Raw genomic sequence first — 23,414 nt, 5'->3', positions numbered from 1 at the left:
AAAATTCCCGCTCCAAACGCCGTGACCTCACTGATTTTGACCGCGTCTACTACGTCCTACGTAGTTCCTAATCTGTAAAAGTGAACTACATTTTCCTCTAAGGGGGCTATATACGTAACATACCAAGTTTCAGGATATTTCACTGAGCCAATGTCGCCAAAACACGAAAAATACACTTTCAAATTCGTGACGTCGCGCGCGGAGATTTCGGCACGAAATTTAAAAATGAAACCTTGACCTTGATTTTCTCCTCTAATAATCAAGCTATGATGGTGAAATTAACGAGATTAGAGTTCTCAGAATACAATTTATCAACCTAAGCCGATTCATTGTGAGACTTTCATTGAAAGAACATCTGTATAATGTTGATCAGTCAAAACAAAGGTGGCTCATAGTAGCCCGTGTGCATTTAGGCCAGGATGTGGCCTTGTCGCAAAATGCACCACCCACGAAACCATCGAGGCAGAAAAGATTATTTCTTTAATGGATGACTGTGTAGCACTCACCGATAAAGAAAATATGCATGTACTTAGGTTTGTTCACCTGATGAATTTCCGGTGTCACTGTGTTCCGCGCATGGCTGTTGTACGGTACCAGTGTACATAAAGTGAACGCTTTCCGAAGGAATAACTGCCGGAAGTTGAGCTGTGCCCTCCTGTCGTTTGCGCTGATACGCACTCGTAATGACGTTGTACCAACACACCCAATCCCACTGTCTTCTCTTAGTATGTGTACGTATTTAGCTTGTCATTGCTAAAGTTTTATAAAAATATTTTGCATCATTCAATGACACGATTGATTGCCTTGTCTAAATGCAGAAAATGCAGAACGCGCCATCTTGTTTCATTCACTACTTGCTGTTGTGATATTCCAGTATACTGAATCATCACTTCGTAATTCGTAACGAAGCCACCGATCGTCGAACATGCCGACCTGTTTTAATCTTCTCAGCTCTGGAACATCTTGGCACCGCTATACGCGGCGAAAGTGACCGCTTGGCTCCAAGGGCACCGTGGCCTTGGGCCGTGCATTCTGCTCGCCGATGCGTTGAGCAGCGGTCGTGCCTCGTAGCCCTCAATTAAGGTTTGCTGAATGCTTTCATTAGCGTGTTTTTTTTTTTTATTCTAGTTCCGTCTCGGGTCGGGCAATGTGCGGCGCCATCATGTTCGCGTGTTCAAGACGCGTAATCTTCGCGCAGCACAGCCACTCGAGCGCGACCCTCTAAAATAAAAGTTGCTCCGCGACCTTCGGGGAAAGCGGCGTCCGCCGACGTCACCGGCGGCTCGACAATGCGCTCTGGCGGCGGTGAGCGGAAAGCGCGTACCTCCCCACTCTGGGATGGCACTGCGCGCTATTCGGCGATATCAGATTGATTGACCACTCTCTACAGTGGTTCTATTGAGAAAAATTCTTCCTCCCATTAGGGGGCACGGCTCGGCGCCGCTCTTTCCCTGCGACTGTGACGCAGCAGGGACAAAGTCGGCGCGTCTTGTTTTCGCCGTTGCTATAGGCCACGCACATATGCGGAAGACGACGGCACGGGGCAACCTCATTCACCGCGCCGCGGACTTCCCTAGCTAGCGGAAAGGTACGTGCGGTTTGTTGCGCTGCATGCAAGGGCGCTGCAGCGCTCTTTTCTGGCCCGTTTCTGAATGCATGCGTTTTCCACTACCAAGGTGGATAATCGTGCTCATCGATTTCGCATGAGCGTTTGGAAGAGAAAATAGTTGCTGACAAAATGTGGCGTCAGTTCATTAGGCGGTTTTACATAAGGGTGCGTAGGGTCTGCGTTGCTTGAATATACCCGTGCTATTTTCGAAATATAACGCGTGTACCCAAGAGGTCATGATTACATGATATACAAGAGGTCAGCTCATGATTACTGAACTGGATACGGAAAGTAGAAGAGTAGGTCTGAAAATTAATATGCATAAAACTAAAGTAATTTGGAACAATCTTGGCAGAGAACGGCGCTTTGCGATAGGTAGCGAGACACTGGAAGTTGTAAAGGAGAACGTCTACTTAGGACAGGTAGTAACCGCGGAGCCGAACCATGAGAATGAAATAACTAGAAGAATAAGGATGGGATGGGGCTCATTCGGCAAGCATTATCAAATCATGAATGGTAGTCTACCACTATCCCTCAAGGGGAAGGTACATAACAGCTGCATCTTACCGGTACTTAGCTACGGAGCAGAAACCTGGAGACTTACAAAGAGGGTTCAACTTAAATTGAGGACGACGCAGCGAGCGATGGAAAGGAAAATGATAGGTGTAACCTTAAGAGACAGGAAGAGAGCAGAGTGGGTCAGGGAACAAACGGGGTTTAAGGATATCATAATTGAAATCAAGAAGAAGAAATGGATATGGGCCGGGACGTAGCACGTCGGCAGGATAACCGGTGGTCGTTAAGGGTAACTGACTGGATTCCAAGAGATGGTAAACGCGTGCGGGGGAGACAGAAAATTAGGTGGGTAGATGAGATTAAGAAGTTTGTAGGTATAACGTGGCAGCAGAAAGCACAGGACCGTGTTGATTGGCGGAACATGGGAGAGGCCTTTGCCCTGCAGTGGGCGTAGACAGGCTGATGATGATGATGATGATGATGATGACCCAAAAGGTTGGCGTACGACGCATGCGCAGTGGCAACAAACGCTTTGCGTAGCCTGTTCTAAAAGTGATAAACGGGAGCGCAGTAAACGAACTGCTTTCCCGCTTTCAACTCGCTTTAGACCACAGAAGGTGCGTCCCCAAAATGGCTGTTATTTAGGTGAGGTTCGTGTGCCGTGCCTTCTTAAAAGAATAAAAAGTTGCACCATGAAACACTCCGACAAGCTGTAGCAGACGACGCGCTTGTAGATAGATTATTTAATGACCTCTATAATTACGGGGTTGTAGTCCGTCAGGGTTTTCTTGGACACAGCTTGGCGGCGCAGAGCTTGCGACGCCATAACTTCCCTCAGGGCTGGGCGATATCGACGATACGTGTATCTTAAGTATACTCGTTGGGTATCGTGTATCTGTATCGTGATCAGAGTTGTACGTAACGCTTCACCGCAGGGAACAGCGCAGATACACGAGAGACGGACAGTCTCTCTGTTCCCTGCTATGAAGCCAAGCCAACAAGCTCAAGTTTTCACCCTTTTAACGTACGTAACGCGTTAGAAGTAATCGATTACTTGTAATCACTTACATTTTCGTGCAGTCTCGTAATATAATCGATTACTTTTTTGAGACTGTAACGTTCTGGTTAATTCAATTATATGTTCTTGTGATTGATTACCGGTAATCGGTTACTCTTTTTCCCGAACTCAAGCGGTAACCAGTTTTCTACGGCAGTTCTCGTCTCGAAAAATCCCCCGTCCCGTCAGTCGGGGGTCCCTACTGAGCAGGGGCGTAGCCAGAAATTTTTCTCGCGGGGGGGGGGGGGGGGTTCAACCATACTTTATCTATGTTCGTGCGCGCGTTTGTATGTGTGCGTGTATATATATATATATATATATATATATATATATATATATATATATATATATATATATATATATATATATATATATATATATATATATCTGCCAGCAAAATTGAAAAAAATTCGGGGGGGGGGGGGGGGGCGTTCCCTTGGCTACGCCCCTGCTACAGGGCCTATTTTTTAACCTCTTCCTTGGCCTTGCCTGCCCCGACGGCCAGCCAGCAACAACGAAGCGCGACGCTTCATAGAGGACACGGACACTGACATCGAAGCACTGCGCAACTACGAGGTGGTGCGGAAGGTGTTCCTGCGTTATAATACCGCCCTTCCCTCCAGCGCATGCGTTGAGAGTGTTCAGTGTAGCTGTTGACCTTGTAACGAGGAAACATGGCCGAATCAGCGACAACTTTCAACTCCTGTTGAAAGTTAACGTGTAACACTATACATCACAGAAGCCACAGAGTCCTCCCATCCTTCACGCAAGCCTCCAGCCTTCTCTCTACCATGCAAGCCACAGTAGTTCGTTGTTGATGATAACTAACAGACAGTAATACCAAGGAAAGTACCAAGGAAAGTACTTTCCTTGGCATTACTGTCTGTTAGTTATCATTAATATTGTGTCTAACAAAGAAAAACGAGCCCTTAAAAGTAATCTTCTTTCCTTCGGTAGTTCGTTGTAGTTTGAGTAAACTTGTGTTATTGTGTTACGACAATAAAATTTTGAAGGAAAGTAACGCAAAAGTAATCCGTTACATTTCCGTAACGTCTCAGTTACTTCTGGAGCTGTAACTGACCCCTGTAATCAATTACATTTTTAGGCCTTTACGGTTCGTAAAGGCCCGTGCATGCGCAGATTCCTTCCGGTATCCGGTAACACAAAGGCAGAGACTGCTGCGCCGCGCGGCGCACGAGCCACCCCCTCACAGAAACGGCTGCTGCGCCGCACGGATGTGACGTCATGCACTTTTCCGGTTCGGCGCTTCGTTTGAATAATAGTATACGGTTTGAATAGTCGGGAGTGTATAGCGTTACGTCTAGACGTAACAATAGAAGCTGTGCAAGTTACGTCCAGACGTAAAAATGAAAAATGTTAAAGCTACGTCCAGCGTGACTACAATACAAAACCGGCTTGTTAAACCCTCCGAACTGACCGGCAGCTGTGGCGTAGTTAGCTAGCGCAGCACATAAAGGACGGGTAAGGTCGCTGGTTCGAGCCCCTTCGCAGTTTGTTTTATTTACTTTTTTTGGTCGCGCTACTATTGTTTTTACATTTGCGCCTCCTCATCGGCCTCCCGTCAGCCTGACTTGCTGCTAGTGGTCCTGTCCACAGGCCCTTAGATGATGACCCTCGCAGAATTGGCTATATTTATTATGATAGTGTTTTGCGAATTAATGCTCTTAATCGGCGAGACGCAGGAGGACACGAAAAGTTCAAATGCAGCTGGCTGCATCAGTTTCTCCGGCACACGCGTCAGGAATGTTGATTTCCACGGTTTATCAAAGTTTTGATGACAAAAAGGCGGACTGCAACGTAGCCACACCGAATATGCAACAGGAAACTTTTTTTATATCGCTCAACATACCGTCACCACCTGACGAGGTAACCGGCAGGCCGCTTCAAAATACTGACGTGCCAAAGTAATGCTATAGGCGATTAGCACTTGATAAACGATACCCAAGGGCAAGTGCCAACTGCATTAGCCATCTACCTACAAAACAGCTTGTCTGCCTTGCTGAATAACACGCACGGCCTGTGACAGCACGGGAGCATTACCGTAGCAACGGATGAGAACGGCCGTACGTTTTCTCACTTAGCAAAACAGCCTGCAATGCAGTAGCTTTGGCCTTCGGAGATCACAGGCTTCGTAAGTACACTTCGTAGACGCAGTGGGGTTTCATGCATGTGCGTCCGGACATTCACACGCGAACTGTGCAAAAGCATTTATTTCATCGTCGACCTTGCCCTTCGCGACAAGCAAAACTCGGCGGCAAGGACACTTTCACCTTCCACAACAACACGCTTGGCATTGCAATCTAGAAAATGCAGTGCGTCCAACAACAATAATCCACACTTCACACTGAGAAACTTTATGGTGCACACACTCGGATGAAGCTGCGGCGCGGTGGACGGCCGCGCTAGCTCCAACCTCCAGGATCAACTGGGCATCCAGCAATCCCTTCAGGCAACGACGACACAGGGTCTTCGGTCCTCCTTGGGGGCGGCCTAGGCCCAGGCCACGAATTTGCCGGAGTTTTCAATAAGGTTGTTACCACCACCACACATCGCAGCTACTATCTCTGCCACTACCTTTCGCAGCCGCAGCGCCCATGGCGCCCCCTGTATTTAAAACGCTTGTGATATGTGCTTAATTAACAAATATAAGCTAATTGACTCGTAAAACACCTGTTTAGTAATATTTTTGTAAATTTAACGTATTATACAATAATAGTTTACACATTTAAATAGCTTTAAGTAATAATTTTTAAAGTGACGTCACTTCCGTGCGGCGCAGGAGCCACTTCTGTGTGGGGCTGGCTGCTGCGCCGCGCGGCGCAGGAGACGCTGCCTAACACAAAGAAGTATACGCACAAGCTAAAAGTAGGGACTTTTAGCTTATACGCATACTTCTTAACGTTACCGGAATACCGGATTGCGTTTGCCGTGTTACGCATGTTTTAGAAGCGTTTTGCTCGCCATACGTAAACGTTTACGTACGTACATAAATGTATACCTTCACGTTTGTGCAAACCACTAAATAGTGTTGGTAACTGCATTTAAACTACATTTAATTTAGATAATATTGAATTACCGTTGCGGCAAAATCATAAGAGAGGTTTTTAGCGTGTGCAGCATAACCGGACGATGGTGTCGACATCTTGTGACGCTTCGTGCAACCACAGTCATCGACACGTTTGTTTTCGCTTAGTGTTTTTTAGGGAAAAAATTATAAAAAAGGCAACTAATTCGTAATTATGCCGCTGCAAGGCATTTACATTGGAAGTAGACTGCCCGACGTTTCTGCAATAACAATCTTGCTCTTGAAATCAAGAGTTCGGCGAAAACTCATCTGGTCGGGAACAATCATGGTCAAAAGTAAGAAGACGCCGACCAAAAACTTAAAAAATAACAAAGACGTTTCGGCTCCCGTACGGGGGCCTTGTTCACAAATGAAAGAAAAAATGGACACGTGGACACGTTTTTTTTTTCATTTGTGAACAAGGGCCCCGTACGGGAGCCGAAACGTCTTTGTAATTTTTTACGTTTTTGGTCGGCTTACTTTTGACCAATTTTGCTCTTGCCTGATTCACCTTGGCCCCGCTAGATGGCGCCACCTATCCAGCCTGTCAGAGGCTTTAGGCCTCTCACGTTTACGGATTTAGGTATTCTAGGTCGCTCTAGCCTCGGTAATCCGACTGAAACAAGGTGATCGTAAGTGGCGTTCGCACTTCGGCTTATTTTGACTCGGCGGCTGGAGTCTCCGCAAAGCGGATATCGCGAGTAGCCACGAACGAAGGTGGATTTGCGAGATGGCGCCGTAAACGTGAAGCCTATCCGGCGAGTAGTTTACGTTCCATAAACCTTTACTTTCCGTAAAGGTTCGCACATTCGCACATTCCATCCGGTATCCTGTAACATGGTAGCGTAAAAAAGTATACGTAAAGCTAAATGTCCCTAATGGGGTTGTCACGCCTCGCTGTTTCCCCCTCGACTACGCATTGTTAAAGGGACACTAAAGGCAAATAATAAGTAGACGTTGGTTGTTGAAATAACGGTCCAGAAACCTCGCAGTGCTACTTTTTTTGCCAAGGAAGTGCTTACTTTGAAATAAAATCACGTTTTATTGGTCCGCATCGCGTTAGTGCATTTCAAATCACCCGCCTGAAAGCGGTGTTTCTCACGTCACTGCTGTCGTGCCCAACGTTGCCCGCCTTTAGTGCGCGGCGGCGTACACTGGCGGCGTGCGCCATTCGGGCATCCGGCAACATCACATGCATGCGGCATTGAACTTTCTGTCAGAGCGACTTTCACGAGCGCGCAAAACACACGCGGCAGTGCGCGATCCCGAAACTACCACTGAGACGCGACCGCGTGAGCGAAGCAGGGCGCCGGGCGAAGCGCAGTTCGGCGATAACGGAACCTTTGAACCACGCGCGCCGTTCCCCATGGCAACGCCAAAGAGGTTCTTTTTTCTATGAGTCAAACAGAAACGAACAAGCAACATTTTATTAGGTCTCTTGATGCACGGAAGGTTCTTTTTTTATTGCAGCTAGACGAGTGATTAATTGTAGTCGAACTCTCTCACGTCATCGGGATCATTTCCGAAATGTGCCGCTCGTGGCGCTCATCATGTGATACATTTAGAGTCACACTTAGAGTCATTTCCAGTGACTCTAGATACATCTAGCTAGCTTAATTTCTCGGTAAGTAGGGCACTGCTGTTGATAGTATTGCCGTTTTAGACGTTGTAATACATTAAACTTTCACTCTGACATAAATTGTTAATTTGCCTTTAGTGTCCCTTTAACGATGCACCTGTCGTTCGGCGGACGCACTGTCACTGGAACTGGGAGTGGCTTAAGCACAACGAGCGGGAAAGTAGGAGCGCTACCGTACTGCCTTACCGTATTTGCGTATCATATTTCCGTAACTTCCTAAAGGACTCAATGAGCCCAAAGAAGCGCATCGCAAGCGTTCGCTGTGCTGTAGAAGGCCGGTTGTCGCAACAGTCTTTCTGGCTTTAAGATGTTGTTTGTGCTTGTAATAGCTTGTAATAGCACAGAAATAAGTGTATTAAGCCCCATGTAGCTTAAAACGACTTGGCGTCGAAACTTGGGCTTCTTGGTGAAACATTGGAGGGAATACAGCGCAAAAGAGGACGGGTGCAAGGAAGGCGACGCACACACACCACTTTATTCGCAGGATGGAAAGGACGAACATATATACATATGCCACTGACATGCGCCACAACTAGGAAAAAATAAGTTTTTCCTGATGTTGTGCATAGTAAAGCAACACTGCGCACAACAGTGTGTCATTCATGGCTTGTTTACAAGTCCGAACACAAGACCATATTCGTCCACCCTGATCTGGCCACTGCAACACATGTTTTCGTGTGCCACGACGCGGTCAGACCACCTTTGACACCAGCCTACGACGGACCATTCCGCGTCCTTAACCGCACCGCCAAAACTGCCACTCTTCTTCAGAACGGCCGTAAGAGACAGTCAGCTTGGACCGACTTAAGCCGGCGTACCTGGAGACCACCATAGAAAGCATCTCATCTACGCCTGACCTTCCGTTGGACTACCACAAGCGGCATGTCACATTCCGACTTCCAGTCCACACGGGGGGCCCTGTAGCGCCCTCGTTCGGGCGACGCGCAAACAGGAGAGCGCGCGATGGCGAGAGAAGAAAATAAAGAAGGCGCTAGGGTGTGGCACGTGAAGCCACGGATCACGTTCCTTGATGGCATCGATTATCGTTCAGGCGTGTCTTTCCTTCGCTCCTGTGGCGTAAGCCTGCAGGCATTTATAAGCATTGTGGGAATCTCGCCCATTGCGAGGCTAACGTGACACGTGCTGCGCACCAGTGATGCGCGTGGCGCACTCACGGGCTTTAAAAGCGGCAGCCGTGGCGCGGCCCCGACAGTCGGTGACGGAACGCTGTGTGCGCGGGAGGGGTGTGCGTGTGCCCACGTTATTGTACCGTGTAGCTTTCGCATAAGTTTTGTCAGTGTTATTAAACGTTTATTGTGGAGTTCAACCGGCCAGCATCACTTCCTTAGGAGCACGACGGCGCGAACCCTTCAGCATTTACGTGCATTTAGGCATGAACGCCCAAAATAGGCATTTATAGGCACTATAAAAACACTAAAAGCCCTTCTTAACCTCTAATTCGTGCTCATATAACAAAGTGGCGCGCTCAAGAAACAAAATAGGCATTTGCCTTAAATCCGGTCTCTGAGATTCATCATAATAATTTTCAGCTTTAGTACGAAGGTCTCTGCCAATGATCTCCAATTGACGCTATCCTGCAGTGCGAGCCAAGCTTGCTACTCCAGGTGCCGGGTGATGAATGTTATGTATACAATGATCACATATACACAGAAATAATACGTGCAGTCGCAAACGCACATGCATACACAAAAGAGTCATTCATAAAGTTTCGTTAAAGGGACACTAAAGGCAAATATTAAGTCGACGTTGATTGCTGAAATAGCGGTCCAGAAACCTCGTAGTGCTACTTTTATGCCAAGGAAGTGCTTATTTTGAAATAAAACCACGTTTTAGTGGTCCGCATCGCGTTAGCGCACTTCAAATCACCCGCCTGAAATCAGACTTTCATACGTCACTGCTGCCGTGCCCAACGTTGCCCGCCTTTACTGCGCGGCCGCCGACACCAGTAGCAGCAGAGCGAAAGTAGCGGGACCCACAGCAGCAACAACGGCCATCGAAGCCATCGAAGCTTGCTGCAATCGCCGCAATGGATGTGGACGGAGAACTTGACAACGAGACATTGGCTCGCGACGCTGGGCTCCAATTCAGCGACTTGAGCCCCGACTGGCCCCGATGAACGCGGTATGCTTGAGGGCTCGTAGTGCCGGCGTCGTTGCATGCGGCATTTTGTCGAACTTTCTGTGACAGCGACTTTCACGAGCGCGCAAAACACACGCGGCAGTACGCGATCCCGAAACTACCACTGAGACGTGACCGCGTGAGCGAAGCAGGGCAGGGGCGTAGCCAGAAATTTTTTTCGGGGGGGGGGGGGGGTTCAACCATACTTTATGTATGTTCGTGCGTGCGTTTGTATGTGTGCGTGCCTATATACGCAAGCAAAATTGAAAATTTTCGGGGGGGGGGGTGATTACCCCCCCCCCCCCCCCCCCCTTGGCTACGCCCCTGAAGCAGGGCACCGGGCAGCGCAGTTCGGCGAAAACGGAACCTTTGAACCACGCGCGCCGTTTCCCATGGCAACGCCACAGAGGTTCTTTTTGCCATGAATCAAACGGAAACGAACAAACAGCATTTTATTACGTCTTTTGATGCACGGAAGGTTCTTTTTTTACTGCTGCTAGTTTGATTACTAGTGATTTATTGTAGGCACGCTCTCATACGTTATCGGGATCACTTCGAAAATGTCCCACTCGTGGCGCTCATCATGTGATACATTTAGCTTAATTTCTCGGTAAGTAGGGCACTGCTGTTGATAATATTGCTGTTTTAGAAGGTGTCATACATTGAGCTTTCACTCTGTCATAAATTGTTATTTGCCTGTAGTGTCAGTAACACCAACAGCGCTTTTGTGTTGCGCACCGCACAAACGCTGCTTTGCCACGGGCCAAGAAGGTGCCGCAGCTGTTTATTTCATTTCATCCCTACGAAGTCCAACTAACCTCGTCCACCGCGCTTCCCATCCCTTGGTAACCATTCCGTTGCTCTTACTGTCCACACGGTCCTACGTTTATGACGTGGCCAGCACAGGATCTTTTCTTTCGCTTGACGTCAACTAGAATCACAGTAAGGCGCACAGTATCACCAAATGACGCCAACAATCACACCAAAGATATTTGAGGACGCTTGAGCTTCGCCTTCAAGAGTAGAACGCGATACAGTCGCCGTGCCCCGTTCGCATAGTCGTCTCATTCGCTTCTCAGATGGACACCTGAACCCAGAGAAGAGTGCTATGTCATCTGCAAATCGCAGGTTGCTGAGATATGATTCCTGATTCTTCCCAGTGTAGCTGTTTTGAGTACTTCTTCTAAGGTTGCGGTGAACAACAGTGGGGATATTGTAGCTCCCTGTCTGGCTCCTTTATCCTTATCGTAACTTTAACGCCTTTTTTTTTTCTTTGTGGAGAAGTGAAGTAGCTGTGGAGTCATTGCAGGACTACTGGCATCAGTTTTAGGCACTCCTTGTCGACTTAGTGCTTTAACGACGGCTAATATCTCTACCAAGTCGAATGCCTTTTCGTATAGTCTATGAAGGTTATAAATAAAGGGGTTTCCTGTATTCAGCAGATTTCCCCCATTACCTTACTGATGTGATCCATCGTAGAATAGCCTTTCCTGAAACCGGCTTGTTCTCTAGGTTGGTTGAAGTCAAGTGTTTTCTTTTTGAAATTACCTTCGTAAATATTTTTCATATCACCGAGAGTAATTTTCATAGGCCTATAGCAGGGGCGTAGCCAGAAATTTTTTTCGGGGGGGGGGGGGGGTTCAATCATACATTATGTATGTTCGTGTGTGCGTTTGGATGTGTGCGTGTATATATACCCAAGCAAAACTGAAAAATTTCGGGGCCCCCCAACCCCCCCCTTGGCTACGCCCCTGGCCTATAGTTCTTCAAGATTTTTGTGTCCCCTTTCTTGTGTATTAGTATAATGTTGGCCAGGGGCGTAGCCAAGGGGGGGGGGGTGATTAAACCCCCCCCCCCGAAATTTTTGTTTTGCTTATGTATATATACACGCACACATGCAAGCGCACGCACGAACATACATAAAGTATGGTGGAACCCCCCCCCCCCCCCCCCCTTGAAAAATTTCTGGCTACGCCCCTGATGTTGGCATTCTTCCATCTCACTGGAACTGTTGTATTGAGGCACTGAGTGTGAAGCAGCAGCAAGTTTCTTCCAAATAAATTCTCCTCAGTCTTTGATCAAATCGGGTGTTTTTCTGTCATTTCGAGCCGCTTTTCCGCGGGGCTTATCACGTATGGCCTTTCTAACCTCATGGGTAGTTACATATGGGACTTCCGTATCTTGCTCAACGTTACTTTTGCTCGAGGATGGATGACTTATTTACGAACTATATAGTTCCTCGTAGCATTTCTCTGCCACCCAAACTGTGTCATTGAAATCGCTGTTGTTTTCCTGCTTGTCCTTTAGAGCCTGCATTTTATTCCTTTCCGAACATAGTTTCCTTTTCTCTATTCTGACGATGCTGCCTCTATCGCTTTGACGTTCCTGGTGCCCCTGACTTTCGTCTTGTTGATCAGGTTTGTTAACTCAGCGAACTGTGTTTTGGATCTTGAGTTGGTCACTTTTATGTGCTGCCGTTCTTTTATTATGTTTTTCGTGGATTGGGAGAGTTTGCCTACTCCTTGCCTTGGCGCTGTATCTCCAGCTGCTTCACAGATCAGTCTAATGTCCTCTTCTCCTAAAGACGCGTATTTGTTTTCGATCGTAATCTTCAGATTTATTTCTCACTGCGTCTAGGTTGGGTTGTCCTATGGTGGTTCATCTTGATCCATATAGTTCTGCCCAGATTAATCGCTATACTCGCCCTCACTAACCAATGGTCACTGCGCACTTTACCTTGCTTGTGAGTTATGACATCAACATCCTGTACTATGCCTGGGTTGGTCGCACAGAATGGAATCTATAAGGAACGTGCACTGAGCCGGTGGCGCCGCGGTGCGGGAGTGAACGAAAGCGACTCTCGTGCTCCGTGCAGCAGTCGACCCAGGAGCCGTGTCAGGTTGTTAGCGGTGCTTCGCAATGTCGCGTATGAATTGCTGTGTCATGAACTGTGCCAATAACTATAAGAACTACGCACCTGGAACAAAGTTTTGCAGTTTTCCGCCGTGACCATGCTTCAGAAACCGGTGGGAACGCTGGATTAGTGTACGCCGCGTAAAGAAAGTGATCCCGGACAAGTTTATGAAGTACATGCTGCAGCTAGCCCGCTGTGAATTTACGCTCCACGCAAGTTAACTGATATTGTTTACACTACTGACGGAACCGAGTGGCAGCCGCCAAAGTGATCTCGAGTCTGCAGTCTACATTGCGTTGGCGAAAAGCCATCGACAGATCCAGCAATTCTACCTCGTACACGCTGCTGCTCCGCCATACCGCATTATGCCTAGCGGCGCAGTTCGTAAACATGAACAGTAGGTCGAAGCCCCGCATGCCTGGCAAAATGCGTCGTGGACAGCGAGAATTTTAAAATTTATTCCCCTTGTACTGCCGTTGCCCTTAACAGCACTATGCGTGCAAGAGACGCCGCGCCACGCTGTTCTGTTGCGCTACGTGACAGATCACGTGCAAAGCTGGCACGTGACCAAGTTACTCAAGGACTCATGCAGCCCGAGCAACGTCTACGAACGGAGCTGAACTACAGAACAGAAAACTTGGCGGGACTGCCACGCATTACCTGTACGTTTTACTTGTGACCATCGCAAGGGGTTGTCTAACACATGTCAGACACAAACGCCATCGTTTACTCGCCCTTTCAAAGCACTCTGTCTCACGTCGGCCGCTTTCTGTCACATCGAAAACATGACTGACTCCGTATAATTTATGTCCTTCCTCTTGAAATAATCCTGCCCTGCTAATTTTCTGAAAGCCTACCCGTTTTATCAAATATGTCGCCTTCGCGCACACGTACTTGCATGCAACGCGGGCGTAGCAGACGGAGAGACGCTGATTCATAGCACGCCAGTGGAAACTCAAGGGGCCGCAAGTGGCTACTCGTGGCGCTGGCGGTGCATTGGTGCAGTAGTCACTGGAAAATTTTCCAGTGACTCTATGTCGCAGTGGACTGTTGCGCCACCTGTAGGTGCTGCACGTTTCCCATTCCGTTATTTGTTTGTCCGTAATGGCCTTTCCAGCCGTAAACGAGACAACGTGAGAAGATGTCACTGAGGAACGGCAAGTGGCGCCATCTTACGCCACACGCCGGTTCTCATGGTGGCGCTGCGCACAGCATAGCACCGCGAGGGACCTTTTCCCCTTTTCCTAAAGCCCCTCCATCACGTCTACCTGGTCGGCGGAAAACTCATGGAGGGGCTTTACCTTTTCCGAGCGGCGTGTCAAAGCTCGCCATTGCCAGCTGCGTAGTGCTCGCGGTTCCCCTTGGTGTAGCGTCCGCGCGGGAAGCCCTTTGTTTCCCCGTGTCCCGGGAGCGGACGTTGTGCTGTGTGTTGGGGTGCCGCCAAAGGCAAGTAAAGTGTTTGTGTGTGTTAGATCGAAAACTGTGTTTTTGCCGCGCGCCGCCTAGCTGATCGCGTGCGGAGCGGTGCGCTACACGTGAGGAGGCGACGGTGGATGCGGCCCTGTGGCTCGCTAAGCCTGAACCCGTGGTGGTCTTCGACTCCGGTGAGTATCGAGGCTACCACAACTTCTAGCGATAAGTGGATAAGCGTCGCCACAGATTACCTCACCCGATACGCCGAGACAGGAGCTCTGCAACGGGCAACAGCAGCTGAAGCGGCGTGATTTTTATCGAAGGCATCATATTAAGGCACGGTACTCCCGCAGTAGTTATTCCCGACAGATGTACTGTGTTTGTTCATGGCCGAGCTTTTGGACACCGTTTTCCGACTAAGTGGTACCGCTCACATGAAGACAACGGCGTATCACCCCAGTCCAACAGGCTGAATGAACGTCTCAGCAGGACACTGGCTGACATGATAAGCATGAACGTAGACGTAGAGCACAAGAACTGAGACGACTTACCTCACATTCGCGTACAAGACGGCTCGTCAGGAGACCACTCGGAAGATACTCTTCAGTCTCGTTTACGGCCGTGAAGTTACGACAACGTTAGGCGCAATGTCCTCTCACGAAAATGATGGCAATGAGACGGACGCTGAAGAGTTTGCACAACGAGCAGACGGCAGCTTGCCCATGCAGTTGCGAATCGCCGACCAACAAGACGCCATACACTATATACATTTCCGGCACAGACCCGTCACATACAGCCTGGGTGACAAAGTGTGGGTCTGAACACCTATTCGTCGGCGTGGGCTCTCTCAAAAGCTGTTGCAAGATACTTCGGACTTTACATAGTTCTCCACCGCATCAGTGCTTCAATTGCGAGGTTGTTCCGGACGGCTCTCAGAGTTCAAAGCGCGGAAGACATTCGCCAGAAATTGTTCGCATGCTTAGGATGAAGCCATACCTTCAGTGACTAAATGCAAAGTTTTTTTCTACCTTGCTTTCTGAACGTTTATCATCAGAATGGTGACTTTCTAAAGGGGCCGCGCGTATGTGGCGACGACAACGGAGCAGCGCGAGTGGTCTGGTCGAGCGACTCCGTCCTCGTCGATCCCATATCGTTACGACATGCACTATTGAGAAAATTCGGGGGGACGTTTGAGCCCCCAACCCCACCGCTGGCTACGCCAGTGCTCAGTTGGTAGTTTTTTTTTTTATTGCGACATCGACTTGCCTAAGGCATACTATTTTATGTGTGTTAGATGTGCGCCGTTAGGCCGGGGTTGTTTACGAAGTGAAGCAGTGTCTTGTGGAATCATGTATCCAGCGGTCATAGCAGGTCGCGTCACTGTAGCGAAGGCCGGCTTGCAGGAGGTGACGGGAGCGTTCCGACTGCAACCCTTGGCATGTCCATATAAGGTGGTATGCATCTGCTTGCATCACTGGAATAGAGCAGTACGGACACGTAGCACCCAGTGGTAAAAACAATTACCAGTTCCACGTCGAGCTGGTGTAAGGGCCACCCTGCCCGAAGCACTGGTCCTGTGTGTGCGTGTTTCTTGTGTATTCATCTTTACAGCAAAATTTTTCTTTGAGACTTTTTTACTGTAATTTGCAGCTTTTTGTCTGGTAATCCCGAAATTGAATCGTAAATGATCTAACGTATAACTAATGCTAGCGTAGGTAATTGTGACCATGTTAGCGTCACTTCAAAACGCCCGCCTAAAAATCATAAGCAACTAGCGCCTCATGCGGGGGAGCGCGAAAGATCACGTGCACTCAAGCTTTGGTGACTTTGAAAGCGTAGTTTTCAAATCGGGGCCCCGCGCGCGGTAGAGATTGAAACGATGTGGGCTCCCTACATCGTTTAAAGGCCAACTCCGGCGATTTTTTCGCCATGTCAAAGTAATGGTGCTTTTATGTTCCTGAAACGCTCCTGTTACGGGCCCGATAGCAGAAATACTCGGCAAATTGGAGAATAATTTTAAATAAGCAAAAAAGCGCAATACCGAAACCAAAACCCAACCGAGTGTACTGTCTACGTATGACGTAGACGTTGTTACGAACGAACCGGAAGTCGTGCAAGGCATGTCGGTCACGCCGGCGCGGAGTATGAAAACTGACAGCCGGGACGACCAGCGAAGCGCCGGCCAAACCAACGCTGTCTGTAGCCTTGTGCACAGCAGACGCTCGCTGTAGCGGCCGAAGCGCCGAAGTTAGCGGTGCCCTCGGCTGCGTCACTTCCGCCGCCTTCCCAATATTGACGTCACAGACGCAATGTTGCCAATAATTGTGGGAAGCCAGGAGGGCGTTTGCAGACAATCTTTAAAATTCATTTGCAAACAATCTGCGCATGTCTCAAGCCTGTAATTTGGCATAAATGACGGAAACGTGCAAAGGAACGTACCCAGCGAATTTCATTGAGATCCATCGACCTCGAAAAATCGCCGGAATTGGCCTTTAAGCGCGTGCTCCTCTCACGAAAACTACCTTGAGAGCAGCCAGCGCCCTCTAGAATATTCTAGGTGGCATTGGAGCAGCCCGACAACAGAGCGAGAGGGGTGAGGAACAATAGCCCTCGCCGGGTGCCAGCCGTGGTATTGTGTGCGCCCCGCGAATCATCTGTGACGTCCACAATGCTTGCCTTAATGCCGAGACAGACGGTACGATTTTCCTTCCGATGCGACGTCCGACGCGGCGGTGCGGCAGCCAGAATGTGGCTGTCCGATTCTATGAAAGGTCACCACTGAAAGGTCATCGGCCGTCGCATCGCATGGAAAATCGTACCGTCTGTCTCGGCCTTTACTCGTGAAACGTCACGCGGGGCCTCGATCTACATCATACCAGTGCGATGTCGCGAGGTGCAGCCAGCTCAGATGATCACTCAGGCTTACTTTAAAACCACACTCTTATAAAAAAAGTTAGTAAAAGGTTAAAACTTGAAAAACACCGAAAAGACAGGACGAAGGAAAGTGACACAAGAACGTTCCTTCGTCCTCTCTTTGCGCGGTTTTTCAAGTTTTAAAGGAGTCCTGACACAAAAATTTTCGCCCCGCATTTTTTTGCTGCAATGTGTTGCTGGGGGCCTGTTAGTCATAGCACGGCACATCGTTTGCTGCAGCGCGCAACAGATAATTAATTACAAGCTCCTCATTACCGACACAGCCTCAGTTTCGGTTTGACAGAGCTCCAAAAATGGCAAGCCGCCGGGTGCAACTATCACCACCTAGCGAGTGAAACGCTCGGTCACGTGAGCACATAGAACAGTGACGCATTTCCGCGCGGTCTGTCGTCGTCGGGCTCATCGTCGTCTGATGGCGACGATTTTCTTGCGGCGGGGATCGAAGGAATTTTCGACGTGGCGAATCACTTCATGTTTGACCCGCTGGCGAGGAGCGATTCGTCGGGAAGCGCGCCAAAACAGAAATGGCGGCTACGACGTCATCGTAACTTGTAGCGGCTGCAACGCGTAGGGGAAGTAGGGGGGTCACCTCGGGTCACCTCCGAGGATGTCAATGCACTAGGTGCGGCCTATAATGCTGGATCGCGCTCGCGAACTTCAAAATTCATATAAAATACATTCCAAGCTTTATTCGCTGCCGATATTTTGCAGATGGTACACGCACGTACACGGGAATCGATCCAGCAGGCTATCTCGGCCGCGAAATTTTGTGTCAGTACCCCTTTAAGTTATGTACCAAGCCCGCCTTTCGCCGCTTCTCTAGTAAATGGTTAGTAAATGCTTGCATTTACAAGTTTCGAGCGTATTTTACTACCTTCGCGAAATCTGTTTACTAGCCAGCAGTTAGTAAAAGTCGTAAAGTGCTGCCTTCACTAACCAGAAAGTTTACTTGGTGTTTTTAACTAAGTAACTACTAGCCACCCACGTTGCCAGATCTTTCGTAGATGCGCAGTATTGGACTGGTGTGCGACCGATGGCGGTGCTGCGAACCATGGAGGAATGGAGCACGGAAAAACTAAGGAGAAGCCCTATCGTATCCCAATGCATTGCGAAAAGTGTGGCGGAAGTGACGTCAAATTTATGGGGCAAACAAAACAGCAGACGCCCCGCGGCGTGCTCTCCGCGGTGGTTAGTTTCTGCGCAGATTTGTAGTCCCGGCGTAAACTTAGCGCGTATTGTGCGGTTCGCACGCAGTAAAATGCTGCAAGCAGACGTTTACCAGGCTGTTCGTGCGTGGCAGGCCCAAGCGCTGCGTGCTGAAATTCTTCGTGGAGTGTTTTTGTGCAACAGTACAGAATACCGGTACGTGCCGTGATCAAAAAACGTTCAGCCCCTGCATCATCGTATTCAAACTCACCTAGCAGTGACTTACGCGTTCTGCTGGGCGTTAGGCCTTCCCTTTCTCGTAGCCCGATTTCCCGATCTGTTGCCGGATTAGTGGTTCGTGTGTATGGAGTGAGCGTAGTAGCTATTCGGCGCAACGCCAACCTATAGTTGACGTAACTTCACGTCGAAAAGAGGACACCTCTGCATTGTATACGCGATCGTGCACGTAAAGTTTGTAATTCCAGTACGCACACAACAACAAGCACGCAGCGAGCGCACACCGCACAATACATACATCACGTAGTCCGATAACAACATAAGTTTATTGCCCTTTCGTTGAACGACACAGCCTCTAAAAACGTACGATGCCTTCGGCGCATGTTATGTACGGCGCGTCAGACGCCAAAAACAAAAGTTCACGTGTGTTCTGAGTTGACACAATGAGTAAGAAGCAACAGAGCGCACATCCGAGAGCTTCGCATGCAAATACCATGCATTAGTGATCAGCAATGAAGCGAACGTGTACGTACACATGAAAAGTGACACCCGGTACTGTCCGCAGTGCACGCGATTTGCACTGGGTATACGCAACAGCTGGGCAGTGTGTAGCTTTCCTAAAGAACACACACAAGGAGCAGCATGAGTGAATCAACTGCGCCGCGGCGCCGCTGGCACGGCGAAAAAAATAAAAAAAGGCTCGAATCGCGCATGCGCTTGCAAACGACACGACGGAAATCGCGAAATGTTTCGAGGCTCCTTCGCTAGGAGGCGATGCGGGTGTTCGCGATGTGGAGGCTTCACGAATGTGACGTCAGGGCCTCTCCTTATTTTTCCTTCGTCCATGGCACAGGGTATACGCAACAGCTGGGCATTGCGTAGCTTTCCTAACGAACACACAGAAGGAGCAGCACGCGTGAATCAACTACGCCGCTTGCACGGCGAAAAACAAACAAAAAAAAAGGCTGCAAAAGTTTCGCGACTCGCTCAATGCGCGCATGCGCTTGCAAACGACGAGACGGAAATCGCGAAATGTTTCGCTGCTCCTTCGCTAGGAGGCAATGCGGGCGTTTGCGATGCGGAGGCTTCACGAACGTGACGTCAGGGCCTCTCCTTAGTTTTTCCTTCCTCCATGCTGCGAACGGTGCCTGTATGACGTCAGAGCGGGGATTCGCGCGCTTTCGTCCGCTACATAGGCCCAGCGCCGTGTTGAAACCACCGTTGTGGTAAATCTCAACAAAAAAGCAGTTCAATTGGTTATCTTGCATATGGTGGCTACTGACGCTATTAGAACAACCGTGGGACTGCTTTTAACGTTCATTTAGAACTACGGCTCTTTGTTTCTTAGAACTGCGGCCGCTTGTCTCGGCGGCGAGTGCTGCGCAATGGTGCAGTACTGCTCCGTGCCTCAGTATACTTCGTACGCTCGTGAAAAAGGCGTTAGCTTTCACAACTACCCTAAGGTCCCGAAGCTGAGGAAAGAGTGGATCGTCAAGCTCAGAATGGGAATGCGCCCCATGCCTTCATCGACCGTGTGCGGCAAGCACTTCGCGGACAGTGACTTCTGCTACCCACCGTACGCGCCGCTCTTAGGTAAGCTTATGACCGCGTTTAAGCGCCTCGCCAATACTTAAGCCGTTTACTGCACGCAGGCTATAAGCATAGGCGACCTTCACCAGGTGCGGTGCCGTCCCACAACCTGCCGTGAAGGCCCCTAGACAAAGAGCCGACGACGCGGCCTCCGAATCGCCTCGCAGGAAAGCGCGTCTCGTGAGCTCAGCTGAGCGGCGCAGGATATCTGAGACTACGGCTGCATTTGGATGGTGTACATACATACGTATTTTAGTTATGAAGGCAAGCGCGCGCCTAGCGGACTGCTTATCATGAAGTCATAAGCGAAACCCGTTGCTGCTGTTTACTGCACATTCTCTAAAAGTTTTCACCTGAGCCAATGCAGACACTTTTTTGAAAGCGGAGCTCTTTAACCTTTTCGTTAGGCTGCGTGGCGTGAAACTGGACCCAGCTTACCTTTGCCACGTTAATCTCTGAGGCCCTGTGCGTGGTATAATAATCGATTAACTATTATTGCGATAGCAATTATATGGACAGTCTCGGCTGGAAAATGTCCGCCCCCGTCGCCGTCATGCACCGTATATGTATAAGTATGTATATATATATATAAAAGCCCCAAAGAAAAATAATTCAGAAAAATGCTTCCGAAGCGCGGAATCGAACCAGGGACCTCTTGCTCCGCAGCGAATGGCGCTAGCCACTACGCCACGGAACGCAGGTCCTCCGCATAGCTAACGGCGAGCGTTATATACACACCCTTTGCCGCTGGACGGACTCAGAGATGGCCGACGCTCATAAGCGTTTCTTCATTACCAGCGAGATGGCGCTAGGAGCGCGACGAGCGCATTTAAAAGTCGTCGGCGAGCTCGCTCGCTTCTTCTTATATTTGCGCAAGGAGAACCTTGGCCTTCCGCTGTCTGCTCGCGCGGTTTTCTCGTGGTGAGGGCAAGAGGGATGTTTCACGCTTTAACCGTGATGTCCGCGCTCATGTTACGGAGCGCCGCTAAACGACGCCGCTAAACGAACAAACAGAAGATGAGCGCGAACTATCAAGTGTCACAGCTCGACACTTGAAGCACGCTAGTTTCCTTCGCTGCTTCGGCCGCCTTTGTAACAGGAGCGCTGTTCAAACTGAGAGTATCCATTGGCGAGCCTCACTTCGTATAGCATTAGTTTCTTGCTATCGCATTCATTGCTTCGCCCTTGCGGCGAAACTGTGATTTTTTTTTATATTCTAATACCCATGCGACGGCCTTGTGCGGTATTAATATGAACTACTACGTAATATCGTTCTCACTGAACCAACATTACGGGACAAACTGCGATCATGGGCATCGGCAGGGGGTGTGCAACAAGGCGGCACTTGCGCACTTGTTTGCAGGACGAGAGCTGCGACGGTGATGCGATCTCCGTTGACGACGTCGACCGCGCATTCAACAACGTGGCCTGCGTCGTACACCGCCTCGCCCTCGATGAGGCACCGCGACCTTTCACAAGCTTTATCTGCATACTGCAGATGCTGGAGAACGGCACGCTTACTTAAATATCGAAAGAGACACCCAAACTAATTAGTATCGTACGGCGGAAACAAGATAACGAGCGAGAACACTCACACATAGTTTCACTTTCTTAGCAGCAATGCGGTCTGTGGCATCGGCGCACTCGTCGGCATAGCTTGGCAAACTCACTCATGAGTCGACTCATTCAGACTCACTCAGACTCAGATCGGGCCGTGAGTCTGAGTCTGAGCGAGTCCGGCTGAGTAATATTTTGGCGAGTTTGAGTCGAAGTGAGTCTGGTTGAAGACAATATTAGTGAGTCTGAGTCCGAGTGAGTCCAGTTGAGGAAAATATTGGTGAGTGTGATTCCGAGTGAGCCTTAAGCTCAAAATATATTTCTTGAGTGAGTCCGAGTGAGCTGCACCTTTTGTTGCCGACTTATGGTCCTATCTACTCATCTGCAGCGTTACTATCAACCTTATCTCGGCTTACGTTTATATCATAGGCGTATCTACCGGGGGGGGGGGGGGGCAAGGGGGGCGGAGCCCCCCCCCCCCCACTTCCGACAGTGGTTATTGTCGGCTGCAGACTGGGAAAGTAACAATTCAGGCAAAGTTTTACTTGAACGCAGCAATAACATAATTTTGTAATAAAATTTGTCCTACGATTCTGCTGTAACGACTGTCCTCGTGTGTCATGACCACGCACTGTAGGCTAGCTGCTGTGCGGGCTGCCTATTCGGCTATTCGCTTGTGCGTCTTGCGCTCGAGCTAGAGGGACCTAGAGTCACTGTATATGATACCTTTAGGTAGCAGAGTAGCGCATAGGTCCGGCTAGCAACCACAGCTATGCGGTGAAGTCGCACTCCATTTTTGCAGGCGACATGCCTACCGCGTCGCCGATAAACATGTCTGGCGTGTCGAAGGCCGGCGTTAAACATTGGCTGTCGATGACCATGTGTTAATTGAGTGAGCTGCAGCGGCGGCGTCGAGAAATACAAAAATTGGCCCGAGCGTCAGCTTCTCCGCAATGCATGGTTGCTAGCGGCGTTTGTGGAAATTTGAGTAACATTTAATACTGCGTCACTGCAACATAATACTGCAGCGACTCATCACACAGAGAACGCGTTCGTGTGTTGTGAAACGGGGTTTTTATATATATATCTTTGTGCAGCTGGTTTGTCACCGCATTGGTCCACACTTCCGCGGCTGTTTGAGGAACGCATCCTGCGCGCACTTCATCGTGAGAAAAGGCGCTTAGCTTACTTTCGTGTGGAATGACGAACGTAAACTGGCTGCAGGAGAGAATAAACTGGAGATACAGGAGAACGTAGCACATATGCACGTAGTAACTAGCTCATGCATGCTAACGCGTTTGCACCCTTCATATCCTATCTTTTATTTCGTGCATTCGATTTGTTTTACAAGGCTGCCTCCGGCGCTCTGGTGTTTCAAGCCATTTCATGCGAAGCCGAATGTGTCAGTCGGCGTGGCCGCGGTACCAAAAGTAAAAAAATTACTCGCGTAACTCGCGTCTCGTTCACTTGGTATACACGAAAATTGGCACGGAGGGGCACGAATGTACGTATGCCCAACACGACCGATAGTTCATGGTATCACTAACTTGACATGCTTGCCATTTGCGTAATGACTAA

General features: G+C 49.2%; 1 protein-coding gene across 1 annotated transcript in view; it reads left to right on the top strand.

The window, feature by feature from the left end:
* The first annotated feature begins 1,290 nt into the window (after positions 1–1,290).
* LOC119397002 (uncharacterized) overlaps positions 1,291–23,414 on the top strand; it is a 57,172-nt gene continuing 35,048 nt past the window's right edge. Inside the window, exon 1 of the mRNA XM_037664414.2 lies at positions 1,291–1,588. The gene's annotated coding sequence lies outside the window, so the exon portion shown is untranslated. The remainder of the gene's footprint in view (positions 1,589–23,414) is intronic.

The sequence above is a fragment of the Rhipicephalus sanguineus genome, chromosome 6, assembly GCF_013339695.2.
Source record: "Rhipicephalus sanguineus isolate Rsan-2018 chromosome 6, BIME_Rsan_1.4, whole genome shotgun sequence".
Lineage (NCBI taxonomy): Eukaryota > Metazoa > Arthropoda > Arachnida > Ixodida > Ixodidae > Rhipicephalus > Rhipicephalus sanguineus.
Note: the sequence above shows the minus strand (reverse complement) of the source record. Positions and strands in the feature narration are given on the sequence as shown.